Source organism: Chrysemys picta, chromosome 1, assembly GCF_011386835.1.
Source record: "Chrysemys picta bellii isolate R12L10 chromosome 1, ASM1138683v2, whole genome shotgun sequence".
NCBI lineage: Eukaryota > Metazoa > Chordata > Testudines > Emydidae > Chrysemys > Chrysemys picta.
In genome coordinates, this window is record NC_088791.1 from 279,611,856 (window position 1) to 279,626,430 (window position 14,575).

General features: G+C 40.4%; 1 protein-coding gene across 1 annotated transcript in view; it reads left to right on the plus strand.

The window, feature by feature from the left end:
• The window catches only part of KLHL1 (kelch like family member 1), a 433,580-nt gene that overhangs the window by 382,337 nt on the left and 36,668 nt on the right, over positions 1–14,575 (plus strand). The gene's annotated exons all lie outside the window — the stretch shown is intronic.

The window sequence follows — 14,575 nt, forward strand, 5'->3', positions numbered from 1 at the left end:
AGTGGAAGAATTACTTCTCACATCTTGCTTAAAACACTCCTTCTACTACCTCCCAGAATGATGTCCTTTGCTGCAGTAATCCTTCCTAGGCAGTGATTTCCTATTTTTTGTTTGTGTAATTGATTATTGCTTCCTAAGTGTAGTGCTTTGCATTTTTCCGTATTGAATTTCATCCTATTTATTTCAGACCATTTCTCCAGTTTGTCAAGATCATTTTGAATTCTACTCCTGTCCTCCAAAGTGCTTGCAACCCCTTCCCAGCTTGGTATGTGTCACAAACTTTTTAAATGTACTCTCTATATCATTATCTAAACCATTTATGAAAATAGAATAGAACCAGACCCAGAACTCTGTGGGACCCCATTTGATATGCCCTTCCAGCTTGGACTGTGAACCTTTGATAACTATTCTTTGAGTACAGTTTTCCAACCAGTTGTGCACCATCCTCATAGTAGATTCCTCTAGGCTAAATTTCCCTAGTTTGTGTAACATCTAAGAAGTTGAGCAGATTCCCCTAGTGATTTACCTCTTGGTGCTCCTATGACTGCATTTTAATTTCCCATGTCCCCCCCCCCAACTAGCTCTCTGTTAAGGTTGTCTTTTTTATGCTTACTTGTGGGCTTTTGTCACTTGCTCCTTTTGAACATAATTTAAGCCCTCTTCACTAGGTTGGTGAGTCAGTGCATGAAGATGCTCTTCCACTTGTTGGTCAGATGAACACCATCTCTTTCCAGGAGTTTTCCCTCCTGGAACTGGATCCCATGATTGAGGAAGTTGAAGCCCTCACATCAACACCATCTGCACAGTCATGGATTAATCTCCAGCATATGTGTGTCCCTGCCTGCAGCCTTACCCTCAACTGAGACGATGGACAGCAACAAAACCTGTGTCCATGACTCCTTTACCCTCACTCCAAGAGCTCTGTAGTCACAATGGATCTGCTCAGGCAGTATCTTTAGTACCCACATGGATGAGTGGCATAGGGTAGTTCTCAGAGAGACAGATGAGCCTAGGCAACCTTTCTGTCTCAGACATGGGTTCCAAGTAAGCAGCACACCTCCCGGGACATCATGTCAGATCAGCAGATGGATTCTTTTGTCCCCCTCAGAAGGGAGACCCTGACCACCAGCTCTTTATGATTCCTTTTGGGTGTGGTGCCTGTGAGCCCCTCAGCCTTGAGGGCAGGTGGATTCTGCTCCTCATCTTATGTTGCCAGTATAGTGTACTGGTTCTTGAGCATGATGAATGGGGTGACCTCAGAGGGGATAGTGAACTGTCTACTGCCACAGGCGGCCAGCAGCCAGTATTCTCCCCATAGAGCAGCCAGTTCTTCCTCTCACAGTGTTGTTGTGGTCATCTGTAGTTGACTAGCATCCTCCACCCCAGATGTTTCCATATGCATCCTGTCAGTTAAGTCCTGGAACTCTTAGATGCTATGCAAAAAAGACACCTCTTCCTGCAGCTCTCTTACCTGCTTCTTGAGGGACTCCACCAACAGACACCTTTCACACCGGGTGGCTGACGTTTGTCAGAGGGGATATGCAGGTTGCATTCCCATCAAGTCAAGATCAGGACTTGCTTAGAAGCTGCCATAGTCAAGATGCCTGTCTGGCAGGGGCCCCTCTGATGGAGGCAGAGGAAGAATTAACAGTGGTGTGGTGACATGCTGTTCTCCTCCCATTGCGGGTGTTTCCTTGTAGAATACCTGGAAATTAAGAGAACAAAATTAAAAACAAAAACCCCTTCCTGTCTCTCCCAGCAATAACCTATGCATCTAGAACCAGGATCTGCCACAGGTGTTGCTCTCTCATCATCATCAGGGCCGATGCGGAATTGCCACTGAGAAGTACTCAGAATCTAAGATCTGCAGGAAGTACTACCCTAAGGGGCATGAGCAACAGCCCTCCATGATTTTCTGATTGACTGGCACTCTTCTTATAAACCAGGGGGGCATTTCTGGGAGTTGTCTGGCTGGCAATGCAGAGCTCTGGGGTGTTTTTGTGTGGTGTATCCTCTCTTCAACTCGCCTGGATCCCAGGTTCACTACCTCGGCCCAACTCCCAACCCTCATCTTGGTTTACTGTCTTCAGCTTAGGACCATTGCTGACCCCTATACAACAACCCGGCCCAGCAGGACCTTGATTCTTACCTCATCCTCTCAGTTTGCTAGCAGACTCTGCAGCTTTGACCTGGGCAGGCCCTGCACAAAACTTTTCTTTGGCCCTTTTATTGAGCAGCTCACCCCGTGCCAACAAGTGCCCATGACCCAGCCCTCAGACTGTCTTCATCTCACCAGCCACATGTTGTGTCCTGCCTTCTTGGTAACCTGGACACATACAGTCCCAAATGAACTAGTCTCTGGTGTCTTGAGAGCCCATTTCAGGAAACTTCAGTCAACTGTGATGTTTTGAGAATCACCCGGACTGGTAAGGGGTTCTGTCTGTCTCTTCCTGCCTTGTAACCTTGGTAGCCTTTATGTTTTGCAGCTTTGGTTCAGAGCCCTGACACCAGTAGCCTTCCCTTAAGCACAAGGTCTGACACTGCCTTCCACCAGCCACGTTACTTCTTGCAGAGTAAAAGCAACACCCCTCCAATCTCAAGTCACCTCAAATCTATCCTTCCACTCTGGTTTGTATCCTCAGAAGGTGTGCAATGAGCCCTCTGGTTATCAGGTCACTTTGCCACCCACAGTCCACACAGTTTGCACAACAGAGACCTGCTTGGGTGAAAAAAAAAAAACCTCCCAAAAGTTTATTTAATAGAAAAAATCACAGACTCAAAGATGAAATGGTAAAGGAAGTAAACAGTACACAGAAAATAAACATAAAGACACAACCTCAGTCTTTACACTTCCAAATTAGATAAACTCCCTGTTCTAAGACAAGTTACCTGTTGCATCTGAACAGTTTCCCTGTGTACCCCTGGCCATGGATGGGACTCTCCGTTTCACGGACATACTCCCCAACTGTCTATCCCTGAGTTTCTGGATGCCTTTCACTTCACTTCCATTTTAAAACGTTTTTTTTCAGGGAGGTTTTCCCCCCCAAGTTACCATCAGTTTTCAAAGTGGGGAAACCACCTGTTGTAGATATCTTTCAGTTAACGTTTTTGGCCCATTGATGCCTTTCTCTGGCATCTGGTTTTGCGTAAATGCCTGGTGTGGGAGGTTCACCTCCTTGCTGTGATTTGTGTTTGAAATTGTATGGGTTATGAGCAGTTTTCCATATTAATAGATTCATAACCATAGTGTTTATGCATATCTCAGAATGACCATCAAGTTCAGAACATTACAAGCTTTCATGAAAGACTTTACTCGACTTATTTTTATACAAAATAACATTATATACAATAAGTTGATTAAATTGTTTATTCTTCGGGGTTCAGATCCCGTGCTCTTTTCTTGGGGTGTCTGGATCTTGATTGTCACACCAGGTGCTGGAGAAATCCATTTCTAGCCAGCAAATATCAACTCTCCCTTCCACCAGTCCTCACTCAACTGCTAGCACTTGAACAAACATTACATGGTAGCTTCTACCTACCAAATGGGCCTTTTCAGAGTCCTCAGATGTTAAATCACTGGCTCATGTCCAACCACAGGTTTTACTTTCCACAACCCTAAACATAAAATAACATTAACTCACCTCATTACCACAGTACCATCATCAAACACCATATATTAACACCCTTGGATCTGACAAAGTATCCAGTACCTCTTATGAACTGTTGAGTAGTGTAAATCAAATAACTGTCTTATTTACGTTTTATTATTCCTCTAGTATGAAAATATTATATATGGGGAAAGTATGGCACAATTCTTTCATATTAGTGTTCCTCCCTCCCCCTTAGTGCACAGATGCCTCAAAGAGATGACAGTATACCACACTATTCCTGGGTGCATCCCTGTATGCATCTGTGATACTCTATGCCCAAAGTAACACTCTGTACCCCATATTCACCATAGTGATATGATTATGATGTAATTATGATACATCTTGTTCAAGATATATCATGTGAGGTGTCATTGGAAGAGTAATAATTTGCTGAATATGATTATCCTATTTGTATGCATGTATAATTTTTGTATCTGGAGTTATGAATATTGACCATGCATCTATATTTCCAGTGTGTTTGCTCCTGGGTAACACCCACAAAGTAGTTTACATCCAGTCTAGCCAGCACACTGTAAAGTGCTATAATGGCCCATCAGTGAAAACAGTGGGCCATGGATAAAGCTTAGCCTCACCTGACAAGCTTTTCTGTGGACGCTTCAGCCAAATTATGGGTAATGCCTGCCATGACTCCTAGAATCATAGAACATAGAATCTCAGGATTGGAAGGGACCTCAGGAAATCATCTAATCCGCCCCCTCCCCCCGCTCAAAGCAGGACCAATTCCCAACTAAATCATACCAGCCAGGGCTTTGTCAAGCCTGACCTTAAAAACCTCTAAGGAAAGAGATTCCTTCCTTCATCAAAGCATGCAAGGCCATGCGATTAAATCATGTGATATTGGACTCCATTTTGGTGCCCGTACTTTTCCACAAACTGTGCTGGGGGCTTTGTTTGGGTCAATGAAGTTCCCTCCACATGGAAGAAGCTATAAAAGGGGGAAGTGACATCATCACTTGGCCTCACTCTCCCTACAACACAACACCTGAAAACAGCTGAGGAACAAAGACTGAACTGCAGAAGGGGGTCCCAGGTGGGACAGAAGAATTTCTGCCTGTGTATGATAAAGCTGTAACGTGCTTGTACTAGCTGACAGTGCTTGATTCAAATCCTATCTAGTTTATAAATCTTATATTTCAGTTTTGTTTTATTTCTTAGGTAATCTACTTTGAGCTGTACACTGACTACTTATACTCACTTTAAATCTATCTTTCTGTAGGTAATAAATTTGTCTTTTTTTTTTTTTTTTACCTAAAAGCGTGTGTTTTGCTAGAAGTGCTTGGAGAATCTGCTGAGGAGCAAAAACTGGTGCACTGTCCTCTCCACTTTGAGAGAGGGGTGGACTGAGTAATAAACTTATACTGATCAAGTTTTTGCCCAGGGCAAGATGGTACAGCTCTGGGGTCCTAAGCTGGGGAGTTGGGGGTGGGGTGAGCCGGTTGGAATCTCTCTATTGTTAGTTCATGAGTGGCTGAGGAGAAGACTTCATGTAACTGTAGCTGGGTGTGTCATTCCCTGTGTAAAGGTTTGTGTTAGTGCAGGACCGGGAGTGGTCTGCAGCTTGATACAGCAGAACAGTGTGAGAGGGAGTCCAGGCTGGTATATCAGATTGATATGTCAGCAGTACCCCCATTCCAGATTTCACCCTGGGGCAGTCCGTCACAGCATCAATAGGACCTCAGGTATGCACTACATGGGAATTATTTCACTAAGTTCATCTCGGCAGATGTGGGTAAATTTTTTCTCTACTAGTATATGTGAAGAACTTTTGGATCTACAGTCAGCCTCAGTAAATTACACAGGACTGCTTATTACCTTAGATGCACTAGTGTGTATGGACCACTCCAAAAACTTTTCTGATGCTACATTACTGCAGGAATCATGTAGTGCACATGAAATAGTGTATAACTGGTTTCAGAAAGTAACCCTGGCAACTGATTTTCTAACATATCTGTTCAATGCCTTGTTTACAAACAGATAAAATGAAAAATTCCTTAGAGTCAGTATTGTGTTACCAGATAGCGTCAAGTAAGGCAGCTAACGTACCCTAATCCCAAGAAACTGCCCTGAAATCAGGAGCACCAAGAAGAAAAATAAAACTTGGGGGTTTAACACCTTTGCTCTTTGAGTAGAAGTTATTCAGTGTGCTGGTAGGAATGGTATTCTGACATTTCACTCCAAACTATTTTAAAATAAATTGAGTTCTGTATATTAAAACAAATTAACCAAAATTTTCATAAGAAGAGACTAGACTATTGTCAATGTTCTTTGAAAATATTTTGCTTTGTGTGCTGTGTGAGGGCCTGTTAAATTGTAAAAGGTGTCCCAGAAGGTATGGTAGATTTGGAGACCTTCTAGTGCCAGTGACATCTTGTTCTGATACAAATATGTCATCTAATCTCTGAGAAAAAAACCAAAAAGATTGGGAATGCTTGCGTGTGAAATGTGTTCTCTATAGGAGTTACAGTCAGGATTTAGAAAGCTTTTCCTATTTTTAGTTACTATATAATTATTATTATTATTTAATCTATTTGGTTTCATAGGTATTCATAGTAAGGAGCTATGACAAGTAAGAAAACAAGCTCTCTGCCCCTAGGAGTTTACAAACTAAGGACCTGATTTTACAAACACTTTTACGCACATGTGCAACTTTACTCAGGTCCATGTTTGCAGAACTGAGCCCAAACAGTTAATTTTAGTGAGAATGGATGGCACTCAGTACCTCTCAGGAGATGCTTAGCACTTTGCAGAATTGGTCTTTTAATTTGGGGGGGGGAGAGGAATGAAAAAGCCAGACCATGGCAGATGAAGAGGAAATGCGGATCTATAGTTAGGACAAGGAGGAAAGGAAAATTGCTCTTGGGAAAGTATTATTTTTCAATTTTTATTTGCTTTTGCTTTTGCTTTTAAGAGAAGACACAAGAATGGGCTCAGATGGCACTAGAGCAGTGATTATTGTTAGAAGACGTTTTATCCGTTATAATTTTGAATTTTAATAACTTGCTCCGTAATTTGATGAAGGTAATTTGTTAACACATTTTATTCATATTCATAGCTTGCAGTACAGCATAATTACAGGCCATGCACAAATGACTGTCTTCCTTATTAATGACACTTCTGTATCTTCAGTCAGTTGTTGCTGATACATAGAACAGATGTGTTTTTTTAAACAAAAGTCATCGTTAAGGTCCTGCACTACTCCCTACTACAGATATAGTTTTGCTCTGGCAGCTGTATAATTAGAGCCTAAAGAATACAATCTCAGTTAACATCAGATTAAGTTTATCTACCTGTAATGTCCATGCTGCACTCTAGTCATAAGTATATTCTGTGCAAAAACTAAATTTAATGTAACACTATATCTGAGATGCTGATCTTGCCAAATTCAAGAGGCCTGGTGCTGACATTGCGATGCTTTTAAAAATGATGTATATGCATTGACTTTAATGAACACCAGACCCATTTTCTGATTGGCTGGTTGGGTGCTTTTGATTGACATGTCCGGCACCATCTCCCAGCATTTCACAGGAAAGAATCTCTATACTCCTTATATTGAATGGATGGGGAAAAGAAAATAGAAGCAGACTGATAGTAAAAAGAGGCAAGGAAAGAAGGGATGGAGCTTGGAGAATGATTTGGAGAAAGACAAGCAACATTTAATGGCCCTCTAAGCACTTTCAACCCACTTTCTCTTGTGACGATTAAACTGGTATTTGTTCAGTATTCCCAGTGTAATATTTTACATTAGAAAGAAAGTGTGGTTGGTGGAAAACAAACTGCTGCTGAAAGGGTGGCAAAGAGGAAGGGAAAGTGGTCCAACTAGCCCAAGGAAACTTTAAAATGTAACCATTTAATAGAAAGGTGTCCAACCTTTTCAAATGGAGGGCTGCACAAGACAGGAGTCTAAAGACAAGAATCCACAATCTATACTTTGGGGTAGACTATTCTGTTCAGGCGTCTGAAAGGGGAGTGCAAAACACTTGCAATTCCCTTGTTGGGCGTTTCCCCAGGACAAAGGAGTCCCCAGCAGATATAGAATAGGCATAACCAGCTTTGTTCCTGAGGTCCCTAAAGGAGAGGGTATGTCATGGAGGAAAGAGAGTGGGAAAAACTGCTGTGCTCTGGCTATCCCCAGCTGGTATATGGTCCTTTGCATATATAGTCATTGGCAGACTTCGCCTTTAATGAGTATGTCAGTATGTTTTAGGAATTGCTGTGTTTGTTTCTTAAGAAAATATATTGAGTTGTCTGGGTAGCTGAAAGAATTAGGGAAAGCTACATTTCTGAAATAATAATAATAAAAATTAATAGTCTGAGCCCTAACTACAGAAGAGTCTACATCTCCCACAGCTGGCTATAGGTACCCTAATAACATCAACCATTTTTAATTTTCTTAACTGTTAGGAGTCCTCTCTGTATGAAATAAACGGCTTCCCAATTTAATATATGCAAATCCCCCTCCTCCTTCAGATCACTTCTGAAAACTCAGCTATGCTCAAGGCCGACCTGTGATAAAATCCTCATGCCACCCTTGATTTGGCTGTGCTATTGCTATTTATGTCTTAAGGATGGAGGCTTTTTGAGGCTGGGCATTTTGTTTCATCTGGGGCGGGGTTAGAGTAGTATTTTTAGCTAAAGTGCTGTCTGCAATTCTAGAGCTATATAAATGATTGTTTAATATTAATTAATAATGTAACTCATTACATAGCAAACAGGGAACAAAAGCCTTTTATTGAAATTGTATTGTAGATGTAACAGCCTGCAAGGTTCATTGATTAGATTTTACAAAAAGTTCCATCAGGTCAATTTACAAAACTATTGCTCTGTGATTAAGGGTGTGCATTTAATTCATGGCTCTTAAGGAAAATTGTTGGTTATTTAAAGGAATAAGGACATCAATTAGGCAAGCAGAATGTTTGTTGAGCAATCAATTCTAGTTACACAAACTCCATTTCTCTATTAGAGTAGGTCTGCTCCCTTAATAGACAAAATGTACATTCATCCTATTCAACAGCAAGCACGGCAGCCTCTTTGTAGTAATGTCTTCAGGAGCCAAGTATATTATATCCAGTATAATTCCAAAGTTGTTTATTCCAGCTAGTAAATGTGTCATGTTGTAACTGAGAAATGTAGTTTCAACTAATATTCATTTACCTTTATCTATACATTTTAGAACTGTACCATCATTGCCAGAGTATGAAGAGAAGATTCCGTACTCCCCTTGGCAGTGCCATTGTTTCAGTTAATTCTTTTGTTTTCAGGATCTTCACGTGTATTTTGATTACTTATGGACCCTTCTTAGAACAATATATATACATTTACTAACAGTGAATTTCTTAGTCTGATTCAACTTTATGAAAATTCCTTACCTTAGAAGTAATAATTCATACTTACATTGTCATCTGTTTGTAAGAAGCTCTTTCTTGATTCTGTAGGCATCTTGTTGAGGTGAACTGAATAAATCCAGAAGAGCTTGCTCCTGCACAATGGGGATCTGATATTTTTTCAAAATATACTATAAAGCAATCTTCATTTAAGAGATATCTCAGAGTAGTTTAGAATCAAATCAGACTAATATGTCCACTCAATTATTTCCATAAAATTCTGTATCTAATTGATTATTTAAAGAAGAAATCATCACTTTTTTACTGGCTAAAAATTGGCACCCAACCAATATTGCATGCTTGGTCCAAACACATCTGAGACAACTTGAGTAAAAGGGCAGTGTTCAGTATGGGCTAGGTCCACAAAGGGATTTAGGTGCCTTACTGTGATTTTAAGTGCCTAAATCCAAAATTTAGATCCTCAAAACCTCCACTCAGGTGTTGGCTAACCCTACAGGTGCCTAAAGTCCCTAGGGCCCAGATTCGCATAAAAGAATGTAGGCACATAACTGTCATATTCAACAACTAAAGCCAACATTTAAGCACCATTGAGATCCTCAAAACTACTGCTCAGCTGGTGCCTAACATCCCTAAACATCCTTGGCACCTACATTTCTGCTGTTAAAATCCCCTAGGTAACTAAGATTCTGCAGCGAGGCATATGCACTTATGCCTCTGTCCTAACACTTGGTGCCTATTTCATGACTAAGCCAGTAGAGCACGACTTGCACTTGGGTCTCCCACATCTCAGGTACATGCCCTAACCATTGAACTATAGAGTCGTTCTTGTAGTTGCTGTTGCTCGGTTACTATAAAGCTGTTCACACAAAGTGGAACAGTTTCAACAGAAGATATTGCAGAAGACCCATCTCAGACTACCCCATATTCTAGTGATTAGGGCACCATAGTCAAAGGAAGTGTAGTTTAGTGAGCTGCAATTTGGCAAATGCATACTGATTCATAAATTTTAGGGCCAGAAGGGACCATTATGATAATCTAATCTGACTTCCTGCATAACACAGACTATCGATTTTCACCCAATAATTCTAAAAGATTTAAAGTCTTCAAGTGTCTGAATCCACCACATCCCTTGATAAACTGTTCCAGTGCTTAATTATCCTCAATACTGAAAAATTGAGCCATATTTCTAGTCTGAATTCATCAAGTTGCAGATTCCAGCCACTGGATCTTGTTATGCCTTTATCAACCAGGTTCAAGAGCCCTTTTGATCAGATATATTCTCCCCATGTATGTACTTCTTGTCACAGTTCAGAACAACTGCACCTGTATTTCCCCTTAAATACAGAGTGCTTCAGCAAGGGCACCCCTCTCAGGCTTCTTGTTCCATGGCTGTTATCTTTCATGGGTGGATACACACATCTCACTCCCTCCTTGCCTGGGTATTTGCAAGCCAAACAGTTCCCTGCCTTCCCTGTGTTATTCCGAGCAGTTTGCCTAAATAGATGGGCTTGCTTTCTCTTCAGAGACTGATATCTGTGTGTCTGCCCACAGTGATAAATTACCACACAGTTCTTCCGATGCAAGCCTATTTTATTCTCAGGTAAAAGCACTAGAAATAAAACATACTAAAAATGATAAAAGAGCCTACACACCTACTAAGAAGTTTATCAGAGATTATCCCAATCCTAACCTGGGTTCTGCTCCCACAGCAGTCCTTCAGCACTCCACCCATGGGGTTTCTTGTGGTTACAAGTTAATCACAGCTTCAGCTCAGAACACGTCCCCGGTCTTATGGGCCCTCAGTAGGCCCAGTCCTTCCAACCCTTCTCAAAGGATTGGGGCCCTCTGTGGACCAGGGATCCTGTCTATTTGCTGGACAAGGAAGAAGGTCAGTAGCCTGTTGAAAACCAGGCTATTTAGCCAAAATTTTATTTATCCTATTCATTCATTTATCTATTTATTTATTTATCCTTTCTTTGTCTGTTGGTCCCTGGAGAATCCAATGTGAACCTCTCAGGGAAGGAGGGTGTGGCTTCAAAGGACTGATAACCAGAGAAATTATATTAGCATCCTTCACCTCCACAATAAGAAATACACAATTGCATTTTAATATAATATATCCCAAAGGCATTAATTCTCACTCAATAAGGTTTAAGATAAGTAAATTTTATCTTAATTCTTTAATTCCATTCCTTCATTCCATAAGGTTTGTCCAGGATATTGTCAGTCTGTCACACTTGTAGACAATGATCAAATCACCTCTTGGATACACATCCTGGGTAAGCTATGCGGATGTTAAATATCTCACTGTAAAGCAGGTTTTCCAGGTTGTCAATAATTCTTGTTCTTTTCTGAATCTTTCCCATATGCTGCCAACAGTGTAGCAAGCTGTGCCAGCACTTATTAGGGTTCATACTGTTTTCACTGACAAATGCAGAAAAAGTGCCCTGCAGTGTGCCAGTCCAATGTGACTGCAGGGTGTCTCTTGTATTAGAAGTGTGTTGACTACATGCTGCTATCCTGGATGCACACATTTCTGGCCTAAAGAGCAGAATTTAGCCCTTTTTTCTTTTCATTTTAATCCAAGCAAAGATATGGTTTACTGTGTTCTTAGAAAGGTCTACAATTTATTTTCACGTTGATTGTTCCATTGCTTCTTCCATCTGCTTATTTATGCAAAACAGATTTATTTTAAGCATTCTTTCTTAATTTGAAAACCAAACCAAAGAAACCCACCAACCCCTTCTCCCCACACATTTGCAGGCAACATATGCAGTCCCTCAAATTGCCATGTATGGAAGTAATATAAAAGCAATACCTGATGTCATATATCTCGTATGAGCACAGACAAATCAGTGATATGTGAAATGTTCTATTTATCAGATACGATTGACTCTGTTCACAAATTATACTAGTACTTGGTTTGTCATAGTTTCCTGATGATTTGGAGAAAGGCAAATAATCAGAATGCATGGGATTTTTTCCTGCAGTCAGAAGATAGCACTTGTTGAATTGTTGCATGGAAATACTAGCTGTTGCAGCTTTCTGATTTTATTCCAGTATGATTAAAAACCACATGCAAAAAAAAAGCATAACTAAAATATCTATGGGTTAGGGAAAATATAAAAATCACTAGAAATACTATGATGACTCATTTTTGCTGAAGGCTGTTGTATTTCCAGTTTCGAGATATATTACACAGCCGCAGTTCTACGTGTTTCTACTTTTCACCCACTGACAGCCTAAAATGGAAAAATTAGCTGCCTAAATAAAGCATTGGGTAAATTTACTGGTCACACAATTCTGCCAGCCTTACTCATGTTGACTAATAACGTACTCCATGAACAGTTCTATTGAACTCAAGTTATTTATACACACAGTAGCGCTATCCACTAATATCCATGGGAGTATTTGTGGAGTAAATCACTACTCAATGTCAACAGGGTTGGCAGAATCTGTTGCTCAATTAGTATCACACCCATTCACTCCAGTAGGACACAAATCAAAATCAGTCTGAATTAATAAATCTTGGATTTTGTTTGTTACTAATGAGCTGGTCTGGAGATATACATATTATATCTTTCAAAATGTTTAAACGAGTAATTTTTTGCAGTGAACACTTTCATCACTGTACAACAATGGGTTGAAATTCTTCACTCCAGAGTTTTCTTTGTTCAATATTTTAAAATGCAGCGGGCCAGAACTGGACTGGCTTTTTTGAGGAGGAATTACAAGGAGAATGAGGGCATTTGATGCTCTGCAAAGAGGGGGTTGTTTCAAATGTAAATGTAATGGGGTGGCAGATGCGAATATAGAATTTTTTTATTGAGTTCATTTGATAGATGTTAATAATGCTCTGGAAAATGGAGTGGGCACTGAGGTATAAAAGTTCACAGATGGAACAAATTATTTAGGGTAGTCAAGTCCAAAGAAGACTGTGAGAAATGTCAGAACATCCTAACAAAGTGAGGTGAATGGGCAACATGATGCCAGATGAAGTTCTATGTTCATAATACAAAGTAATGCATATTGGAGGGAAAATATGTATTACTCATTGTGAGAGGGTGCTAAGCTGAAGACTGCTTAGCCAACCCTCTGTCAATCCAGCTCCAATTAAAGGAGGTGAATTGGAGCTGGGTAGATCACTTGGCCCTGATTAGGGAAGCTGGAACAGCTGCTGTCTCATCAGGCTGGGGCTGGATAAGAGCCCCAGGGGAAGGAAGCCAGAAGGAAGGAGCTGGAAAGAGGGAAGCTGCAGTAGTGGAAAGGCAGAGAGGGGAAGCAGAGAGAGATAGCTTGCCCCCTCTCTCCTGCTGGTGGATTGTAAGAAGGGGACTATGTGTATGGTGGAAAGGTGGTGGGAGCACAGCCTGTAAATAAAAGCACCAGGTGAGCACTGCACCAAAAGGTCTGTGTGTGACTTTCTCAGTCCAGTGGGGTCAGGAGCCAGGAGGACCCTGCAGGGAACCCATTACTCATCCATTCTATAGGGTTCTAACTTAACTGTATCAATTCAGGAAGGGGACCTGGTCATCATTGTGGAGATCTCATTGAAAATTTCTGTTCAGTAAACATCTGTGTTACTATGTACAGTACTAGTGACTATTTCTCAAACAAGAATATTACAGAATTTGAAGAATTTCAGAGAAGGACAACATATGAAGAGTGATTGAAAAGAATTGGGATCGTTTATCTTAGAAAGGAGATGAGTAAAAAGGGACATGATAAAAGTATATAAAATGAATAGTTAGTATATAACCATAAAAAGTATATTAAAAAAAGAGAAAATTGACTAGGAACCACTGTTCTATCTGGCTCACAAGACTAGAGTAAGGAGACATTCAGTGAAATCAAAAGGGAAAAGTTTCAAAACAGATAAAAGCTACTTGTTTTTCACATAATGTGTAATTAGACTGTGGAATTTGTCACAAGATGTTGTTGAGGCAAAGAATTTAGCAAGATTCAAAGATGGATCATATATTTATCAAGAGAAATACATGGCATATCCAGAATTGTTATAGTAAGTGCTAACAAAAAGTTTGGAAGGGATAAATATCTCATGCTTTGTGTTTTAAAGCAATCTATTAGGGATTAGGATAATCTGCTCCCAATAAGATTTTATACTAACTACTGTAAAGTGTTTTTCACCTGCTTCTGAAGCATCTGATGCTAGCCACCATCAGAATATGGACTAGATAGGACATGCCATACTGTATGGTCCATGTTCTTATGCTATTTACATTAAGATTTAGGGACACTACTGCTGAGTCATGGTGGCATGTGGGCCAAGCCACGATGTAGAAATGGTACCAGAGTCTCTGGACCAGATGAGATTGGGGAGCTAGGATAGAGGAGATCCCAGAAGAAAACTCTAGGAACAAGCAATACTGGTGAAGAAATTTAGGCTGAAGTTTGCTGTTTTATTGCTTTCGAGTTACCAATCAATCCTCAGGAAAGAGGTTGTGATGTTGAACACTAACTCAGGGCTGGCTTAAATTTTTCCATCAAAACTGTTCTTCAGTGGAAAACTGGGGTTTTAGCTAAATTATTTTCTTATTAAAA